Raw genomic sequence first — 22,532 nt, 5'->3', positions numbered from 1 at the left:
CCTCCCAGCTATGGGGGAAGTAGCTACTTCCTTCAGTTATTGTACCGGAACTATCTCATTGTTCTGCTTTTGCTTTTTCATCCCTCAAGCTTTCCACCCAATTCCCCATATTAAACTCTCTCTGTTAAAATACCTAATGTGATTTACATCTTCCTAATAATATAGTGGACATTCAGTTAAAATTCACTGAATCCAGGAACCATTCTGTGGTTAGAAAATTACATAAGCCAATCAGATCAACATTGCATGACTGAGCATCTGTTATGTGCCTGACATTGTGTGGGGTCCTAGAGGCCCAGAAATGAACCAGAAACAAGCCAAGAGTGCCCAAAGCACCTTCGGATAGAGAGCAGAACTCCCTTTCTCTCACTCCCATACCTACATCAGGAGCCTCTTTAAGGACAGCAGTTCAAGCTAAAAATCTCTCTTGTTCTGTACTTTGCAATGCTTTTCAATGGGTCTCTATTGGCATATTGGGGACAATTCTTCATTGTGCAGGACTGACTTTGCAAGAAGTTTAGCATTTTTGGCCCCCTCAACTAGATGCTAGCACCCCTCCTCCAGTCATTTTGTTCATCAAACGTTCCCCCACACGTTGACAAATGTACCTTTCACAGTGTCCACCCTCCCTGACCACTACAAGGTCACCCACTGAGGAGATACCCCCAGGGGATGATGGATTTGCTAATTATTTCTGACATTATCAGTCCCAGTGGAGAAACCTTTCATAAATGTGGAAGGTGGTGCAGTTCTGTGTGAGATCTGCAAATTAACTGAAACAACCAACAGAATGAAATCCAACAGAGGGCGTGACAGGGCGGCAGACTGGTAGGGTGGTGGTACAGGAAAAAGGCAGCGAGGAACCTAATTAGCCAGGACTGCTCATATCTGAGCTGCTCTGCTCCCAGCTGCCTCCTGACTCATGACATGTTGAAAATGAATTCATCAAGAAGCACTCACATCACCCCTTGTTAGAAATGGGTCCTGAGTAGCCTTAATTAGAAGAGAGATGGGAGGAGGTAGGGCACGGAAGAAGAGAAAGAGAGATGATGGGTTGCCCACATACATGGTACCCTCCAAGATGGGGTATTTTTGAAAGAACTGAGATTTCCTTCCCTACGTTCAAGTTGTCTCACTAATAATGTCATTTTCTGGCACTTCTATTCCAGTGTCCTGTCTTACACGGGAGAGAAAATATACCGAGTTCCAGAGACGGCACACAACTCCAACCAATCTCATCTTCCCAACCCATTATAAATGATGTTTGTCCTAATGTACTTCCTATATCCTTCACCCCCCACCAAAGAAAACTGGTTTGCCTTTGAGATCAGCATAGCGTAGTATGACAATGGACAGTGGAATCAGATAGTTCTGAGTTCCAACCCTTTCCTGGACAGTTGTAGCTCTGGGATCAATAGCAAGTTACTAACTACTCTGAGCCCCAGTTTTCCTCCCCACTGGATACAGCTGTTGACACCTCAGCCTCTGGGCCCTGGATGCTGCTGAGAAAGGAGGACCCTACTATCCGCACTGCCAATTTCAGAGGATTGTTGTGGAGAACTAGGGAGATGAAAGAAACAAAGGTTCTTTGTACGTTAAATCATTCTACACACAGATACTGTAAGACCTTGGTTATTTATAAATGGCTTATGCATCCCATTGATCACTTACGTCTGTCTCCCTGCTCTGCTTCTCAACTGATCCCACATAGGAGGTCTGGTCAGAGCGGGTGAGTGGCAGGCTCCCTTGACTGTCCACCCAATAACCACTCACCCTCCTCCTCCTCCTTCCCAATAGAACTCTGATTTTATTCAATCTCCTAACAGCCAAGTGCTTAAAGTTGTACTGTACCCCTCTCAGATCCAAGGGAGGGGTGAGCCTTGACTGGTCAAAACCAACCATGGCAATCCATTGCCCCTTCAGTGATTGGCTGGAGCATGGACATGTGACATGATTGTGACCAATGGACAGGATGGGAAGCCTGGTGCGGCTCTGGGAAATGCATTCCTTGCTCTTACAAAGTCAATGCTTTGGAGAATGCTGATGTTTTGATGCTTAGAGCTGTTGCAGCCGCCTCTGAGCTCCAAGAGAAAAGCATAAGGGCAAAAGCTAGCCAGTGAGACTTTGAGAGCCTCAGTGTCTTTGGTCCTTGAAGTTGACTCTAGAGCTGTCCTGCCTAGAGATATCTTGATATGTAGGATAATTCTGGTGCTCATACAACCTTGTCTTTGTCAGCTTGGGCTGATATAATAAATTGGCATAGACTGAGTGGCTTAAATAGTAAAAATTCATTATTCACAGTTCTGGAGGCTGGAAGTCTGAGATCAGAGAGTCAGCAGGATCAGGTTCTGGTGAAAAACCTCTCCTGCCAGGTCGCAGAAGGCTGAATTCTCCTTGTATCCTTAGATGGACTAGTTAGCCCTCTGGTGTCTTCTTATGGGAGCACTAATGCCATTCATAAGGGCTCCACCCTCATGACCTAATTACCTCCTCAAAACTACTTCCAAATACCATTATATTGGGGATTAAATTTCAACATGTGAATTGGTTGGGGCAGAAGGGCACAAACATTCCGTTCATAACAATCCTGGTTTTCCTGGAACTATTCAGTTTACATTTGTGCAAGTGTGCTGTCTGCTTTAGCATTTGTCCTAAACAACAGCTTCCTGGCTTGAATGATAAATGATATGGTCTCCCTACTGATAAATATCCTTATTACTTAAGTCACTTTGAGTTGGGTTTATTCTATGCAATCAAAATATCCTAATTAATCCAGGGCTAGGGGTGCCTGGGTGGCTCAGTCGGTTAAGCATCCGACTTCAGCTCAGGTCATGATCTCACATTCATGAGTTCAAGCTCAGAGCCTGGAGCCTGCTTCAGATTCTGTGTCTCCCTCTCTGTCTGCCCCTCCCCCGCTCATGCTCTGTCTCTTTCTCTCTCCTTCAAAAATAAATAAACATTAAAAAAATTTTTTTGAATACAGGGCTAGAAAGAGGTACAAAGGGTGCATGTGCACCTATGTGTGTATATTTATGCGTGCACACAAGTGTATGCCGGCTATACTAAAGCTTAGAACAGATGCTTGACAGTAACCTTTACTTAAAATTGTCCATGCTTCCTCTTCTTCCCTCCTTAGTAAACATCATTATTGTGGAAACAAAAAGAACATGAGAGAGAAACAAACAGTAACATTATAATCCGAGAATTCATCTTCTCCCAAATGTGTCGTGAATCTTTAAGGCAGAGCTATGTGGGCATCCCTTATGCCCACACCCTACGTTTTCACTATTGTCTCAAACAGCAAAACTCAGATCTGTCTCCATGCGTGTAGCTCTTTACCTTTCCCCAAAGTTATAAATCCATTGTCAGATACAAGCCCTTGTTCTCACTCTCCCCTTCATCTGTCCTTCCTCAGTTACTCCATTAATGGCTTCAATTTGCCAGTTGCCCTCTCCCCTTACACTGTGATCAGCAGGGTGGGGCTGACTTGGCCGCTATCACAGAGAAAGCTGAGTAGTCTGCTGATGTAGTGTGTCGAACAAGTGCCCCATTAGTTTTTCTATCATCTGGTGAGCCTCATCCATTAGCTTGGCTGATTTGAGACGAGGTTTCAAGGTAAACCTACCGGGCAGACACTCAACGTTAAGACAAAAGCAAGTTAGAACGCTCAATGTCTGCCAGCCTGTAAATGGCTCTTGCAGCTAAGCTCTCTCTCTTCATTCCTCACCTGATGCAAATCCAAATGTCTGAACTCAGTCTCTAACCACCCAAGGTCAGGAGCATCTGGACGTGGAGACTGGAATCAAGAAACTTAAAAGACACGGCTGTTACTATCACTCTCTCCAAATCACTGAAACGGGCACTCCTCTATTCTGACAGGAGGAATATAAAAAGGCACAGTATGTGAGTTTGTATCAAAAGTCTTAACAGTATTCATACACTTTGATTCAACAGTCCCATTTCTATGAATTTATTCTGAAGAAATAAGGGGACAAATATATGTGTGTACAACAATGTTCATCACATTATTGCAGTAGAAGAGATTAGTGCTGGAGCGCCTGAGTGGCTCAGTCGATTAAGCGTACGACTTCAGCTCAGGTCATGATCTTGCGGTTAACAAGTTCGAGCCCCATGTCGGGCTCTGTGCTGACAGCTCAGAGCCTGGAGCCTGCTTCAGATTGATGAAACAATTTATGACACATCCATGCAGTGGAGCATGGCATGGTTATTAAAACAAGTCTTGCTCAGTTTAACAAGTAAGAGGGTAAACAGACACACCATTTCAGAGGATAATCTGGCAATATGCATCAGAAGTCTTAAAAATGTTCATACCACTTGAAATAGTCACTAATGCTGTTCACAATGTTTCTAATGCTGTTCACAACGTTTCTGGCTCTCCACCTTCCAGACATGGGGTAGAACTGAACTTCATGGTCTCCTAGTTATTATCCACCTAGTCATTAACCATGTGATTGGTTCTGACTAATGAGTTATTAAAAAAAAAAAAAATGATGAGTACCACTTCCAGGCCAGAGCATTGAATTGTCAATGTAACACCCAGGTAACACCCAGGGCACTTTTTTCTTCTTTCCTGGTGACTAGCAATGTCTGAAATAGTGGCAGCTCCACCAGCCTTGGTCCCAGAGTAAGAAGACACAAGCATAACTCAGATACACAGGATGAGAGGGAAATAGGCCATCGTTGGTTTAAGATTTTTAGAGTTGTTTGTTACTGCTGCATATCTGACCTACGCTGATACACTCTTTGACCAAGCATGCCCATCTCTAGAATTATAAGGAAACACCTGCACACATGGATATACACGTTGGAGGATATTTTGTATACAGAGATACATGTTAAGGATATTAATCATAAAATTGCTTTAAACACATTCAAAAACACACAGAGAGAAGTCCTATAGCACACCCACAGTGCCAGTACAGCTAGGGTGGAAGTTCTGTCAACATCATCCGTACGCTACTGTATTTCCTAGGAAGAACTCAGCCCTGAAAGAGAGCCAAGTCACCACCCCAGCCTCTTCCTTCCTCCCTCATAATGAGTTTCCCCTCCGGGCCCCCAGAGTCCAATCAGCTGATGTTAGGTAAAGTTCTTAGTCCATCAAAGATGTTCTAATAATATTCAACTTCAAAAGGTTAACATTCAGAACTTCAATCTGTTTTCTCCCAAGAATTCCTGAGGTTCCCTATGCAAATGTATCTAACTCCTCCACATAAGACATCAAGGTCCATAGAACAAGGAATAGAGGGAGAAAAAGGCTTTATCTGTCCCAGAACATACCTGCTGTGTGTTCTTCCCCTGGCACAAGGAGTACTTACTTGTTTTGCTGTCTACATACAACACTCAAGCCAAGTCTCCACCTCTAGACATAAAAGCAGCTGGAAATGTAGCAACTTCTCTCAACATTGAGGAAAATGGTTTTTAAGTTGACCAGTTCATCACACCATTACTATTAGGAATTATGTTGACCATGTGGACAATGATGAGAAATAAAACAAGGATGAAGTAGAGAGAGGTGACATGTTTAGACACCATCCAGATTAGAATTTGCCTTGGTGTCTTCAAGATGCCCCCTTCAGCAACAAATCTTTAAAATGTAATGGCCCTACTGGGTATGGGTATACCTTCTGAGCCTTAGGAAGTAGCTAGTGAAGACAATAAGCAGAGTGAAAAGTCCCTGAGGCTCACAAAGGGATGGTTTCTTGGCTGCTGGAAGGCCTTATAAAGTTGCCGGTGGTGGCGTTTGTGGCAGTGAAGGCAGTACAGGTGGCAGAGGTGATGGCAGTCGTGGTAATGGGCAAACATGGTAAAACTTATTCATCAGCCCAATCCTGACCTCTCAATTCACAAGGCTGAATTAATGTGACAGTGATGGGGCATTAATATTTACTAGGATTTAATATTTCATAGTCATTCTCTCACTCTAGAAATGGATTAAAAACAGAGAGGTCAGCTATCATCAGGGAAAACAAACAACTCAAAGCAACAAGAGACAAGGGAAGCAATAGGGGATGGGGTAAAGCAATGAGTAGAGAGGGAGAAACAGACATTCCCACGGTGAGAGTTGAGGATCTTGGGGTACCTGCCATCATAGGCTCTAAGCCAGTGAGACAGAAACATTACCAGAACATCTGGTCAACCTCTCTTCGCCTATTTATCTTCTTTCTAGAACATTCTGCCTCTGCTAGCCCACCTATCTCTCATCTCATGTGGGATGAGAAAGAAAGAAAATATCCCCTTTCATACCTGGAAAGCCAACAGGCAGACTTCAGGTAGCAAATCAAGTTGGGTCACCACTAAGACCTGAATCTAGTCATTGGTTGCCCTCGGGATACCTCCTCTCTGGGAATAGGCAAACCCAACTAAGTATCACAGTTTTCCCCAAAGTGTATTTAGAGAAGTATTCTACAAGCTGGACTAGAGGCTCTTTGAGGGCAGGGACCAAGTCCATGTTGATCACCAATGTTCCCTAAGAGCTAGAAAAATGCCTGCAATATGGTCAGTGCTCAATAATTTTTGTTAGATGAACAAATGAATGGATTGTCCTATGGGATGTTGTATTTCAAAGGTGCCACAGTTGAGTAATTGTGGGAAGGATGCAGATCCTCGCCTGTCCTTGGAGAATTACAATGTAATATCCAAGAAGCTTCTGTCTGACTCTGTTTATCACAGAAGGTCTCAAATTTATTTCAACATATGTTATATCCCACGTTTTTTGAAATTCCTTAACTGTTATTTCTATGGGACATGCTTTGGAAAATGCTGCTATGTGGTATTTCAGCATGGTGGAAAGAGCAAGAAGAAATCTAGAATCAGACAAAACCAAGGTTCAAATCTCAACTTTACCACTTTTCAGCTGGGGTGCTTGGACAAGCTGCTTCATCTCTCTGGGCCTCAGCTTCTTCATTTGTGATATGTGAAATATCATAACATCCCTTTTACGTACCTCACGGGGGTTGTGATAGAATCAAATAAGATACTACATGTGGAAGGTAAACCACTTGCACATCATGGTCATTGCTGTTTCTAAAAGCAAGGATCATGTGAAGTTGACACTGCCCAAAGCAATTTCCATTTCAGTTTCAGCTCCTGCTAAAACATGTGCCAAAGTCTAACCTCTGGGAGCTTCTGGAGCCTTGAAAGTAAATTTCCAGGTACAGGTGAATTTTACCATCTTAGAAAATGAATATTAGAGTTGTTTAAAAGGCCGCTTGAAACACTGTAGTAGACACTGGTCATTCACAATATCATTATCCCTTGCTACGTCCCTCTACTTGAAGACTGGAAAACAAAATACTGTACTAAATTTCCAGACGACCTTGAAGCTAGGAGAGATATCGCCTACAAAATATAAGCAGAAATCTTTAATGAGACTTCTGGGAAAGGCTTTGATTTTCTGATTTAATGCAGAGTCAGATAAGACTAGCACAACTGTCTCCCCACTCCCTTCTTGAATTGAGTGCAGATGTGAAGGCTGGAACAGCAACAGCCATATTGTAACCTTGAGGGAAAATACAAGAAAATTACAAAGGCATCATTCTAGAATTATTGAGCCAATACACCAGAGCCAGAAACCACCTTTCCTCAACTTCATGTTATGATAAAAAAATAAATAAATAAATCAACGTAGTCAGGTTTTTGCTACCTGCAGCAGAATAAAATCCTGATGGGGTGCCTGAGTGGCTCAGTCAGTTAAGCATCCGACTTAGGATTAGGTCATGATCTTGTGGTTTGTGGGTCCAAGCCCAGCATCAGGCTCTGTGCTGACAGCTCAGAGCTTGGATCCTGCTTCGGGTTCTGTGTTTCCCTCTCTCTCTGCCCCTCCCCCACCCCACTCTCTCTCTAAAATAAATAAACATTAAAAAAATAATAAAATCCTGATAAAAATAGTGGGGAAAAAAGCGTTTGATTGGGACTTTATTGTTAAAATCAAACTTGACATTATGAAAATGTTTACATCTCATATTAAAACAAACTGAAGTTGTAATTAAGTTGCTCTATCATTCCATGTGCTCATTCTCTTTTTTTTTTTTTTAATACAGAGAGCATATGAGTGGGAGAGAGGGGCAGAGAGAGGGAGAGAGAGAGGGAGGGAGAGAGGGAGGAAGGGAGAGAATGAATCTTAAGCAGGTTCCGTGCTCAGCACAGAGCCCAATGAGGGACTCGATTCCATGACTTTGGGATCATGACCTGAGCCAAAATCAGGAGTAAGATGCTCAACCGACTAAGCCACCAAGGTGGACCTCCATGTGTTCATTCTTAAAACCAAGTATGTATTAGTGATTTATTTGGTACAGAGCATAATTCTTGTAGCCAGTTTACATCCCAACATAATGTGGAGATGCTTTACCGCATGCTGGACTTTTACAAGTTCATAAAGATGAGCTACATCAATTTTCCCAGAAATCTCTTTTAATCCTCTGCTCTTCTCTCTCCCTTTTGCAGCTCCCACTATGGGATCATCCTTGCAGATTTTTTGTCTTTTTTAACTGCCTAACTCTGCCAAGTACTCAGTTGTCAAGGGCTTTGCATGAGATGTGAGAAGCTCACCAGGGATCACGGTCATCAGCTTCATGAAATCCTGCATATTCCATGCAACATTTTCTTTGCAGCCAGTTTGCACTATATTCCCTTCACACCAGTGGAGCTTTACAATTTCAGATCACTGAGAGTGGGGATAAACGAGTGTTGAGTGAAAGTATATGAATGGGGATTGATGTGTTAGGTGGACAATTCATTAGTGAATATTTTCATGCATTGATGGCATTCAAAAGTCTACAGATGACGTTCACCTTGATACAGCCATTAAGGCAACAGATTGGGAGTCAGAAGATCTGTGGTCCAGTTCTACCTGTGTTCCCGATGTGCTGTGTAACATTGGGCAGGAATGTCATTTGCGCTCCTCAATAGTAAAATGGCAGGACTGCGTACCTTCCCAGATCTTGCAACTTCTAAATGTCTATTATCCTTGAAACAACTGACAATGGGTAGGGGGTAGCAATGTTGAGTATAGAAGCTCAGGACCTCTGGAAAGGGTGACAGAAAACCCTGGATGAGGTCCTCTGCTAAATCTGAGTCAGGCTACACATTTTCATTTTGAGGAGGCCCTCGATCTCTTAGCAGCAGAGAAACTAATTAGATTTAATAAGAGACAAGGCTGCTAAATGAAAGTACATGAGAAATATCACATTGCTGAAGATGAACACATGTTCTGGCCTATCCTTATCATAAAACCAGTGCCCCCATTTATCCTGGAATCTGTGACCTAGACTGAATGAGAGAAGTAAGCGGCTCATTGATGTAATGTAAGTAAAAATTTCATCCCAAAGGAAGAACGAGGAATACAGGCACCACTGGCACAGACAATAAAAAGCAGTAAGAGGTCAATCTTTCCCCCTCACTACACTACTTCTTAATGCTCACAAAAGCTCTTCATGTTGAAAATTGTTCAATGGCTCTCCACTGTAAAGTTCTAGGAAAGTTCCCAACTATTTGTGATCTGTCCCCTGCAAGCATCTCCGCCCTTGTCACTAGCTATTTCACGGGTCTTACTTTGTACTTGAGCATCAAGACATTTAATATTTTAAATGTTTGGGAATATTCCATTTACACTGCACCGTTTCTCACTTCCCTGACTGTGTTTCTTCTTTGCTTCTCAGAATTCTCTTTCCTGCCTTCCACCGTATTCTGCAGCCAAACTATTTATAGTTCTCTGAGCCTGTGCCTCCAGCCTCCTTAATTTTTGCAAATACCACGCCCTCTTCCAGGGACACTTTACCATTCACAGTACATTTGACCACAGTTAACAAAATATCCAACTAAAAAGAGCTTAAACAATAAGGAACTTAAACTAGTTTGTTCAGCAGCTCAACAATGTCACGGACCTTCTATTACTTCCCTTCTTCCCTCCCCTCCCCTACTCCCCAAGACTGGGTGACCCTCTATCATGGCCATTCTTTCCACCTTTCCACTCCACCATCTTCCTGTTGACCTTTAGTCTCAGGCTTAACACTCCCATACCTCTCCCCTGGTGGCAAAATAGCTGCAACAGCTCCAGACATCACAACTCCCTCAACAGCATCCAAAGGTATTCCAAAGAGGACTTTATCTTCTCAACTCAGTTTTCATGAAGGAGAAAAACCTTTCACAGGCTTTTCTGCACCCAGAAAAATTTCTGTCAGATTTCGCTGTCCTGGAAAGTTCTTAAGCTTCCCAGAGTAAAACTTAATCAAGCACGTAACATCTGTTTCATTCCTAAATGTCACCAGATCTTCCCCTAGCCTCACCTCTGATTTTGTTTTTCATTGTTGCAGCATTTACTGAGTATTCCTAAGTACTAGGCACTCTGCTAAGCACTCTACAAACATTTTCTTATTTAGCCTTAGAACAAGTCTGTGAAGTAAGCATTGTTATACCTATTCTGCAGTTGAGAAAACCAAGGCCCAGAGAGGTTAAGCAATTTGCCTAATGATGCACAGCTAGAGAGGTAGAGTCAGGATTCAAATCTGTATATGTCCAACTCCAAAGCCCAAGCTTCTAGATCCCTCTTGATCCTTCTCACTCCTGCCTCCTCTTGACATTTTTTGCCCCTCAATGGCTCCTTCTCTTTTACATAGAATTGTCTCTGTGTAACAGACCCTTTCCCTCTGCTGAGCAACATCTTCTGATCTCCCCTATAATTGAAGAAAAATGAGAGCCATTTCCTTTCACCCTGCAGTCTCCTCAATCTATCAAACTTCTCAAAAGCACCTCTTCACACTTACTGATTCCACGTCCTCAGCACACATTTAGCTACTCTTTGTTTCATCTAGCATCCTCCCCCACCTCCCCACTGGCTTGCTCTGCCCAAGGTTATCGGCAATAACCAACGGAATCCCTTCCCTCCTCCTAGACCTAATTAGTAGGGTAGCCAGGCAGCTACCCAGGGCCCAAGTCTATATGGGACTCTAAAACATCACTGGAAAGGTAACAACATGAAGACAATTGTGTTTACCAGAACTCCTCTTAGGGATAGTACCTTGTGCAGTTGGAAAGTAAACTTTGATAAGTTACAGGGGAAGACGGTGACATCTCCCCAGGAGGCACGCTTGAGTAACAACAAATGCTTTCCAACTGCCCTCCTCTGAGGGTTGATCTCTTTAACTGCAGGGCTTTTGTTTTGCTGAATATGAAATGCAAGCCTGGAGCTAAAGCTAATTGCTTAAGGTCAGTAGGGGAGAGGCCTTTGCCCCACACCAGGCTCAGGATTTCCTCCAAATGAATGCCAAGCAAATATTTAAAGAGCACCAGTTTGAAGGGTGCAAAATTATTAGCTTACCCTATGGAACCACAATTCTCAGTCCAGCTCTATCTGCTGCATGTAATATAACTAATTCACTTCGTTCTCTCTTCCGTGGTTTCCTCTGCTTTCTTCCAGGCCCCTGCATCCCACTGGATTCTTCCTCTCCCTCTTCCTCCTCCCTTCTGATTCCCTCTCTCGTAAGGGAAATCATATGTCGTATATAGTTAACAACCAGAGCTTGGAATTAAACAGACCTAGGTTCAAGTTCTAGTTTGGCCATTTCCCACATGTGTGACCTCGGGCAAATTACTGAATCTTTCCAGGCTTCAATTTCCTTTTCTATCCAAATAGTATCTACCTTACTCAGCTATTTTGAGTATTAAATGAGATAATACAAGCAAAACCCTTGACACAGGGCCTAGAATAGCAGGGCTCAATAAAAGGGAGGTCTTGATGATGACAGATGATGATGACAATAGTGATGATAGTGGTGAAATCTACCCAATTCATAGCAACAATAATCACCAACATTCATGGAGAGCCACTATGTGCCAGACACTTTTCTAAGCACTATACACGCAATAAATGACTTAATTATCACAGCAACTCTATGAATTAGACATACTATTATGTCCATTTTATACATGAGGAAACTGAGGCACAGAGAGGTTAAGTATCTTGACCAAAGATACAAAGCCAGCAGGGGGCAGAAACAGAATTTGAATTCAGGCCAACTAGCCTCAGGAACTCCATAGAATTTTAGGAGACATGTAAACACAGTGTTCAGGGAATCATAGCAGTTTGTGTGTATGTGTGTGTGTCTGTGTGTCCGTGTCTGTGTGCATGTCTGTGCATGACTATGCACATACAACGTGTGTGTGTGTGTGTGTGTGTGTGTGTGTGCGTACGTGTATGTGTGTTCATGCTCATACTGTATAGGGTAGAGAGAAGGAAATTTACATTCTGGGTCACAATTTGCATTCTTTTTGCATTTGATCATGTAGCTTTTGGTTGCAAAAATTCTTGCTTGTTTGTTTTTCTTAGAACTCCTCTCTTTTTTCTAAAGCATGATCCTCACTTGTGGTTCAGGGAATGATAAAAAAGCCCCCATTGGCAAAGTGGAGCCTGCCTCTTAAGGGCATATAAAAAGAACTACAGAACTCACTTAAACCTTTCCTACTGATAAATTATAGGGAGATTTCCTCAGTAAAGAAGACAAATGAATTATACAGTATTTCATTCCAACATACTCTCCTCCTTCACTCTATATATTTCTACAACATTACTGGAAGAACAGCTCTGTAAGAGGCAGGCTCTACAGTCAGCCTGCCAATGTCCCCCACCCCCCGCCCCCACCCAGACTTGGTTTCTTCCTCACAGTGGTGTGACAGCTTTGTCCCCCTCCCCCACCAAGATGTCTCCATCTGACAATGACCAGCTCTGTGATCAACAAAACCCAGCTGCCTTGAGTCTATCTCCTTCCCTCCTCTGTGTCTCACTTTAGGATTTTCCCCTTCCCTCCTGTTTCCAACTCTTTCCCTCCTCCCCCTGTTGCTTCCTTCTTCCTCCCATCCTCATTCACAAAATTAGGGAGCAGAAGTGGCTAACAGGTAGGGAACTGGTATCAGACTCAGCCCTGCCATTTATGACCTATGTGACCCTGAGCCAGTGTTTAACCCCTGAGAATCTTGGGTTCTTCATCTGAAAAACGAGGGTTATGTTAAGGATTAAGTACAATATGTAAGTAAGGGGCTTAGAACAGTGCCTGACACATGGTAAGCACTAAATACATATTAGAAGGAACTGTGAAACTCGCCATGAATCACAAAGGGGATGAGAAAAATTTCCCCGTTAAATGCTTACACATTTGTTAAGAATAGGCTTATCTCTGATCTTATTCCTGATTCCTGATCTCTGGTCAAGAATGAATTAATCTGATGTCAGACCTGGGTTCAAATGTGAACTCTGCAATATACTGGCTTCATGACCGTGAGTGAGAGGCTTAAACTCTCCAAATACCAGTTTCCTCAGCAGTCAAATGATGTCAGTAATAGTCACCACCTCTCAGAAGAGGTATAAGGGATTAGTTTAAAACCCTTAGCTCAGAGTCTGGTGCATAGTAAGTACTCAGTAAGTGGTGATTCTTAAGAGTTGGGGTGTCTTCCTTCCTGTGCAGCCAATGACCTCTGACCTCCCCTTGTCCATTTTCAACCCTCTTCTATTTGGCTTTTAACCCTCTTAACTCCCCATTCACACACGAAACTAGGAAAGTTTGTAAGAGTGTTTATTTAATGCTGTATCTGCTATTAATTGCTATCTAACAAAGCATCCCACACTTTAGTGGCCTGACACAAGCACAATCATTTATTTTGCCCACAAATCTGCAATTTGGGTAAGACTTGGCAGAGCTGATTATTCTCTGCTCCATGCAGCATTAGGTGAGGCAGCTGAACTGGGAGCTGGAAGATCTTTCAAGATGGCTCATCACATGCCAGCTAGTTGGTGCTGCTTTTAAGCTGGGAATCCAGCCAAAGCTATGGGTTGAAGAGCTTGGTTCCCCTCCACAGGCTACTTGGGCCTCCTCACAACATGGTGGCTATGTCCCAAAAGAGAACATCCTAATAGAACAAGGAGGAGGTTCACTGCATTTTTGTGAACTAGTCTGGGACATCATTTAACACCATTTCCATGATATTCTATTGCTCAAGGTAGTCATAAGGTTGGAGGGGAAGTGGCACGGATACTTAATGGGGAGTATCAAGGCTCCAGAAAAGCACGTTGGATTGGAGATATTGGTGTGAGCATCACTGGAAAATATATTCTGCCATACTTAGCAACTTTCTAACCACCCCGCCCCTACCCCAGCCTTTACCCTCCAAGGAAAACACTCTACCTTAATTAGTTATCTCCCTTTTAATCAGATTAAAGCTAAAGAAAGCCAAGTCAGGAACCCCATAAGACATTGCACTGATTTCATTATCCACTTTAAACTGGTTTGCATTCTCTGTGTGAATCTGCTGGCTTGGGCAGCTTTGACTGTTTTCTTCATGTGGTCATTTGCAGGAGGCAGTTCTGAGAAAGGCAGTGGGGGCAGCACCAGAGAATACCACAGATACTATGGTCAGGTTCAACCACTCATTCATAAATGTACAAATTCCTTAGGCAATAAGCTTCCCTGTGATGTAATGTGATGTGAGCCCACCCTTTCAGGGACAGCTGACTGGCATAGGTTTAATCACCTGACCTAAAGGCAGCCATCCGGAGTCCTAGTGCATAAAGATGAGCTGAACCAAACAGATTTTCTCTCACAGGAATGTGAGCTAAGAAACAGGAGGAGGTATCTGTTCTTGGGAATGGAAGCTGAAAGTTCATAACGGAGAGTAAGGATGGAGACACTGCAAAAGCCTTGTCCCGACTGCTATTTTGGTAAGCAGAAACCATGCATTACAGATGAGGTAGGTCTGTAGAAAGGAGAATAGAAGAATCCCGAAGTAAAGACAGAGACCATGAGTTAGGAAAGGAAAGAGAAGAAGGTCATTAGAGATATTTTAGATTCTGGTAACTTTTCATTCCAGTTCCAAGGACTTGATGATTAAGCCCCTTGTGTCCCCAGAGTGGGGATTGCTGAATCATACAATAATTCCATTTTTAATTTTTTGAGAAACCTCCCTACTGTTTTCCATAGTAAGCTGTACCATTTTACACTCCCACCAACAACGTACAGGGTTCCCTTTTCTCCACATCCTCATCAACACCTATTATCTTTTGTCCATCCTGACAGGTTCGAGGTGATATGTCATTTGTGGCTTAGTTTTGCATTTCCCTGGTGATTAGTAACACTGAGAATCTTTTTACATACTGCTTGGCCATTTGCCTGTCTTCTTTAGAGAAATGTCTATTTGTTAAGTCCTTTGCCCCCCTTTCATTCAGGTTTTTTGTTTTTGCTACAGATAGGGAAAATGTGGTATATATATATATATAATGGAGTACTTTTTAGCCTTTTAAAAGAAGAAAATCTTGCCATATGTGAGAATATGGAGAACCTAGGGGACGTTATGCAAAGTGAAATAAGCCAGTCACAGAAGGACAAATACTGCATGATTTCACTTACATGAAGTATTAAAATAGTGAAACAGAAAGTTGAATGGTGGTAGCCAGGGACTGGGGGGAGGAGGAAATGAGGAGTTGTCATTCAATGAGGATAAAGTTTCATTTATGCAAATGAACAAGTTCTGGAAATCTGCTATACAACATTGTACATATAGCTAAAAATACTGTAGCATTCATGTAAAAAACTTAATAGAGTATCTTTCACGCTAAGTGTTCTCACCACAATTTTGTTAAAGTCTCTTTTATTTATCCTGGTCTATTGTCCCTCCAAGTTCCCTCACTGCCTCATCTCACTAAAATATGTAGAGAGTAGTCACCCATTTCAGAGATAAGGAAACGGAGGCTCAGAGAAGTAGCCAACTTACCCAAGGTGACACAACCTTTAAGCAACAGAGGAGCCTTGGAGGGAGACCATCTGGGACATCCAAGTTGAAAGGTCATCCCTCTCTGACCTGTCCCTTTCATCAACACCACCCTCTCTGAAACTTGTTCCTTGGAGGCTGCCGTGAAGATATTTCAGCAATAACCCTGCCCTTGAAAGATGACTTTGCCTTGGGATTCCATCTTCCTGATGGAGTTCTTTGATTCCACCCCTTCCTCGAACTGAGTTAATTGCCAAGACTATGGGGAAATCTCACCAGCTCCTCAGTTCAACCAGCAGGACCCCCATCCTTAACAATGCAACTTTCTGACAAAGTATGATAGATGGCCTCAGACAAAACTTTCCTAGCAGGGGATTGGAAAGTAAAATAATTAAAAGCAGAATGTAAGGTGGGGGGAGAGATTTCTTTCCATTGATTTCTTTGCCAATGAGAAGTCTTTAAAAATCACTTTTTAGCTGTAGCCCTCGGATGCGTGATCTGTTATGCTGAGCGGGAGGGAGAAAAAAAATCAAACTCTGAACAGGATCAAACTGTGATCTTTCATCCTCCTGAACAGGCAGCCATCTTGGTAAAGAGCAAATTAGAAATTCAAACAAAAGAAAGAAGGAATGTCTGGGTAGGCTTGGCTTTGGGGAAAATTGTGAGATGGCAAAGTCTGACTTCAGAACCACGTGGCATCCCTTTCTCCCCTTGATTCCCACCACTGGCGGAATCTGCCTTGAGTGAGGTGAGGAAAGGGAGAACTTGGTTATGCCTCCCTCTCAGCTTCCGCTTCTGCTTCCTGTAGGCTTCCTGTCACTTGTCCCATCTAGTCTTGGTGTGACCTGTCCCTTTAGTGTTCTCTGATGCTAGTAGCAGACCTCCAGGAGGGGCTGATAGACTAACAGTTAATTAGTTCATAATGAAGTCTAAGCTGTAGATACCCTGGCCCACCAATCTAAGGATATTTGGGATTTGACAAAGGGAGCTCTTCAAAACACACTCTGTGATAAAGGAAGAGCAGGCAGTGTGTTGGTTGAGGAATGCAGAGGATACTGTGAGGTGTTTCAGAAATGAAGGATGTAATAGCTCAACTCCTGAAGTACTTTTAAAAGAGAGCCCTTTACAATCAGCTGCTTTCAGGGACTGCCTCAGCTGGAGAGAGCTATCTCATCTAAGGTCATGCCCAAGGTCATGCCGCCTTTCCTGGGCAGACTGTCCCCAACTACTAATTAACAGACAACTTCTGAGACTAGTTTGGAAGATTGCCTCCTCTTCGGAACTCTCCCTAACGCTGGCTGAAGTTTCTGTTGAGACCAAATTACAGCTCAATTTCCTCCTCTTTTCAATCTTACTTCCTTCTCTTACCCCATAGGTATCGATCCCAAGAGCTCTCCTTAACAACCGCTCCACATGCCAATCCCCATCTCAAAGTCCACTTCCCTAAGAACTCCAACCTATGACAGCGCAAGAGGAGAAAGGCCTTCCTGGCAGAGTCAAAGTGTTGCATAACTCCAGGGCACCATTTCCACAGTGCTATTTGGAAATGGTATTCCCTAGAGTTGCACAGTCCTAAAGCCCTGCTTCCTGTCAGTGCCTCCAATCACAGCACCCAATCATAAGCATGCATTCATGTGCACCCAGATATCCACTCTACCAGCCTCTGAGATTGGCTGCTCCAGGTACCGGAGTTTTTCACTGTGGCCTGTTTCTGCCACTCAGGGCTTTGCAGTGTGCTTTCTCTGCCCCACCCCCACCTGACCCACTGAGCTATTTCCCCACATCCTGATATTTCTCCCACATCTAGTCTTCCTCAAAATGTGCATGTTCCGTGTTTGCCACTCTATGGTACCAGACACAGATTTACCCCTCCGAGCCTCCATTTCCTCACCTTTGATGTGGCACAGGCTGTTGACTGGCCTCCACTACCCATCATTCCCTCCTTCCTTTCCCAGAACATAAGGCCACCCGCCCATCTAGATATTTCCCAGCCTGCTTTGCAGCATGAGGACATGTGACCACAGTCTCACCAATGAAATGTAAACAGGAGAGACTGCAATGGTATGTGTAAGTTCTATATTGCACCCTTAAAAGCAAGCTGTTTTCCCTCCACATTCCCTTTCTCCTTTCTGCTAAGAAATTGCAAGTGGAACAGCTGCCTTGAATCTAATAATGGAAGCCTGCTTCAAACCACCCAACTCCACCAGTACACGAGGAAAGAATAAGCTTCTACCTTGTTTAAGCCACTCTATTTGGGAGCCTCTTGGATATAGCATGTTAGCACATAACATAACCAATCCATGTAAAGTGAAGATAATAACCCTTACCTCACAGACTTCCTAACATCTAGGAACTTTCTAACCACACTCAATGAGCTTTCCTCATCCTGTTTTTGTTGAATCTCATCTCCAGAATGAGGGATTTAAAAAGAATGATCTTGGGGGCACCTGGGTGGCTCAGTCAGTTAAGCATCCGACTTCAGCTCGGGTTCATGGGTTCAAGCCCCACATTGGGCTCTGTGCTGACAGCTCAGAGCCTGGAGCCTGCTTTGGATTCTGTGTCTCCCTCTCTCTCTCCACCTCTCCTCCACTTGTTCTTTCTTTCTGTCTCAAAAATTAATAAACATTAAAACAAATTTAATTAAAAATAAATAAATAAATAAATAAATATATACATACATACATACATACATAAAAAGACTGATCTCAAGAAATATAGAACAATACAAGCAAAGATCCTGAGTTTAGTGCCCAGAGAAGACAGAGGTCACCCTACACAGACTAATTCGGGGCCAAGTCACTTAACCTCTCTGTGCTTTGTTTCTTTCACTGTAAAATGAGGATAACAAATGTAATTATGTCATCGGGTTGCTGTGAAAATCAAATGAGAAAACATATGTAACATGCTTACGTAAATGTATGCTGTACAGCAGATACATAGACTCTCAACCAAGGGCAGCTATTATTACCAGAGAGGCCACTTTGCCTAAGGAATATGAGTATGTGCTCTGCAGCCAAGCAGTCTGGATCTGAACCCAAGCTCCCCCTCTTGCAGTATGTATAAACACAGGTGGATTACTAAATCTTTCCGCGTCTTAATTTCCCACCTCTATGAAATAAGGATTATAATAGTATCTACCTCATAGGTTCCTCACAAGGATGAAACGAATTGATAATTTGAAAGTCCTAGTAGAGTACCTAGCAAGTGGTGAGTGTTCAAAAATTCTACCTATTGATTATCATCATCAAAGACTCCTTCCAGGGCTGATAAATTAGGACTCTCCTCAGAAAACTAAAAAGCAATGGAAGTCTGAACGAAGGGATACTGCACAGTCCAATGTTCTATGACTTGCCCTTTCTGACCTGCTGTTAGCTGAAATTCTCATTATTAGAACCACATCTTTAAATTGTGATGTGTTTTCATAAAAATCCTAGCCCCAAACCAAAATATATTAATTAACAGGAAATGAGACTACTTGGCCTGTTTTATAATTCAGCAGAAATACACTAGTCATTTATCCATTTAAACATTTTCTGTGAAGCTATAAGCACAGTTCAAGACTCTTAAGGTATAAAAACATAATAGAAATCAGTTTCCCCAGATTACTATCTCAGATGGTAAAGAAAAAGGTCAATGGAAGACACTGTTCATTGCCTCAGCAATATCTATTCCTCCTTCTTTCTTGATAACAAAACCAAATTTTATTTGGAAAAATGAGTGCCAATGCCAGAAAATGGGTTGTGCCTGGTCTAATTTGATCATGACAATCTTGTTCCCTCTTCCCAGCCTCTCTTGCAGCTAAGGATGGTTATGTGATCCAGGCACAGGGGACAAATGTAAGCCAAAAGCTGAGGCAGCAGTCCTGTGAAAAGCATTTGCTTTCCTATTAAGAGGAGAGAGAAGCAGCCGGTGTGGTGACTGCCTTTTTCCCTGCCCATCTTCCTTTCTTGAACATATATGTGATGTCTGAAACTAAAGCAGCTGTCACATGATCTTAAGATAACAAGCATAAAGGAAAGACTGAAGCAAGAACAGATACACTGGCCCTGACATTCCCAAGCCACTCACTGAACCAACACCAGTAGCCATTTATTTCCTGACTTCTTGTTATAAGCTACTACAGATGAGTTTTACTTGCAGCTAAATATATCCCTAACTATACAGGTCCTTCTGCAAAATATGGAGCTGTGGCAGGCAGGTCCAGATAGCAGTTTCCCAGACATGGGCATATGTTCTTGTATTCAGGGTGTAGGTATGGTATGAAGGATGTGAAGAGGGTACTAAAACTAAACCATTCTCCTACTTCATCATTTTACCTATGACTGTCATGTAATTCGACCCAGTCTTTGGTGAATTTCCCAAGCACAGATACAAGTAGTTTACTGATAATCCTAAGGGGGCAAAATTCACCTAATAGCGTACAGAATATGTGGTCCTTGCCCTCAAATAATAGCTCTGCTCAGTTTGGGCAGCCACTCTCCCCAGCCCATAGCATTTTTCCTTTCCTATCATTTCTGTTCTAGCACATAGCAATTCTGTCCCAAAGGCTTCCTGTGCCTTTTCAACTCTGCAATCACCCAGCAGTTGGTAAGACCTATTAATATTTCAGTTCATTTTTCAATTGCAGGGCCATGATACTCATTGAACACAGACCATCTATTCATCTACCACAAAATACACCCAAGTGTCTCAAAATGCCCTTCTGGTTACAAATGAGATAGTTACAAAATACCCCTCAGGACCTTGGAGAGCACCTGTCCAGCAACCTTCCAGGTCAACGGAAGGTCAATTTCTCCAAGACCTCTTCTACAATCCAAGGCATGACATTGCCTCTTCTTGGCATTATTAACCAGGAAAAAAAAACCCAAAAAACAAAAAACAAGAAAAAACAAAACAAAATACTGGTGGAGTAAGACAGCCATTTCTTTAACCTAAAATATGGCAATCCTCCACAGAGGGAGCTTTTTACCAAGATTAAGACAATAATCCCAACCACTGAACACCAGATATGTGGCATTAGCATATGATATTGTTGCCATTTTACAGATGGAAAAACAGAGGAGTTAAAAGCTACCACATTATGGAACACTTGCTAAATGCTGTTAGTCTGCTAAGCTATAGATAGATTATATGTAGCTTAAATACATATGTTTCCCCCACATACACAATCCTATGAATTTCTACGGATATATTTCACTATGTAGTATGTTCTTGAATTTGGATTAAAATAATTTAGAGAGAGATACGTCCGTTATTAGTCTCATTTTATATGTTGAAGCTGAGGCAAGTAGTATGTAGCTCTTAATAGAAGTCCTAGAATTTAACCCACATGGTCTGACCATACCTAAGAGGACCATATAATTTCCTGTGTAAAAAAGCATTTTTATTGAGGTATAACTGACATACAATATTATATCAGTTTCAAGTGTACAATGTAGCGATTTGACACTTGCTATACATCGCAAACTGATCACCACAATAAGTCTAGTTACCATCTGTCACCATACAAAGTCAATACAATATTATTGACTGTATTCCCCAAGCTGTACATGACATCCCCATGACTTACTTATTTTATAACTGTAAAACTTCATTTTTTGAGGGTGAAATGGGTGCTATTAATAATAAGGCCAGACTAACAAGTATGAATCAGGACTGTCCCTTGTAAACCAGAATATATGGTCACTCTAGCTGTATGGATCTCCATGAAATGATACAATGAAATAATGTATTTAAAGCATTTATGCCCATGCCTGAAACATAGTATGTGCTCAATAAATTCTAGCTGCATTTATTATTACCCATCTCTCAGGGTCACTGTGAGGCCCTCATGAGATGGAAGGCATCAAGTGGTCTAGAGATACATAGTGTCATCAAGGGTTTGCTTAACAGGCCTCTTCCATTCTGTCCTCTTCCTCTGGAAGGAAGCATCAATTCTGGCACATGACATCTGTCCCATGTGAGCAACGCAGAGCCAGAAGAACGTGAGATGACTCAAGGCCCACCTGCCATAGGTTGATGGATGGCAAACCAGTGAACTGCTGAGTCTGGCTTGAACACCTGTCTGCCGCATGCCAGGAAAGAAGCAGAGGCTTCTCATGCAGCCATTGATGTCTGTCTGGACGTCTGATATCTTAGCTAAATTTAGACTGGCAATCAATAGAGACCTCTCCAGAGGCCTCATTTTCACAGGTTCCTACCTCACTCGCGTGTCCTTCTACAGTGCTGAAACCTACATTCAGGGCTTTTCCCCTGTTCCTAAGCAATCATCTGAAGTTCCCCACTTCTACCTCTGCTTTCTTCCATGTCTTAAGTCATTCCATCTTGCAGCAAGGAAATCATTTTATCGATGCCACTTTCCTCAAGGTGGAGGTACAGATACCAAATCATGCAATGTATGTAGAGCCAGACTGCTTTAAAAGTCTCTAGTCTGGGCTGCCTGGTGGCTCAGTCAGTTAAACATCTGACTCTCGATTTTGGCTCAGGTTGTGATCTCACAGTTGTGGGATCTAAGCTGAGCTTGGAGCATGTAAGTTTCTCTCCCTCTCCCTCGGCCCCTTCCCTGTTTATGCACACTCTCAAGCGCTCTCTCTCTCTCTCTCTCTCTCTCTCTCAAAACAAACAAAAGGTCTCTGGTCTAATGCACTCAATTTACAGATCGAGAAACTGAGATTCAATAAGAGAAGAGACTTGCCCAATGTAATATGCAAAGCATTTTAGCATTAGGTTGAGCTGGGGGCAGGATGTTGGAGTCAGAATGC

Source organism: Panthera onca, chromosome D3 (assembly GCF_046562875.1).
Source record: "Panthera onca isolate mPanOnc1 chromosome D3, mPanOnc1 haplotype 2, whole genome shotgun sequence".
NCBI lineage: Eukaryota > Metazoa > Chordata > Mammalia > Carnivora > Felidae > Panthera > Panthera onca.
Note: the sequence above shows the minus strand (reverse complement) of the source record.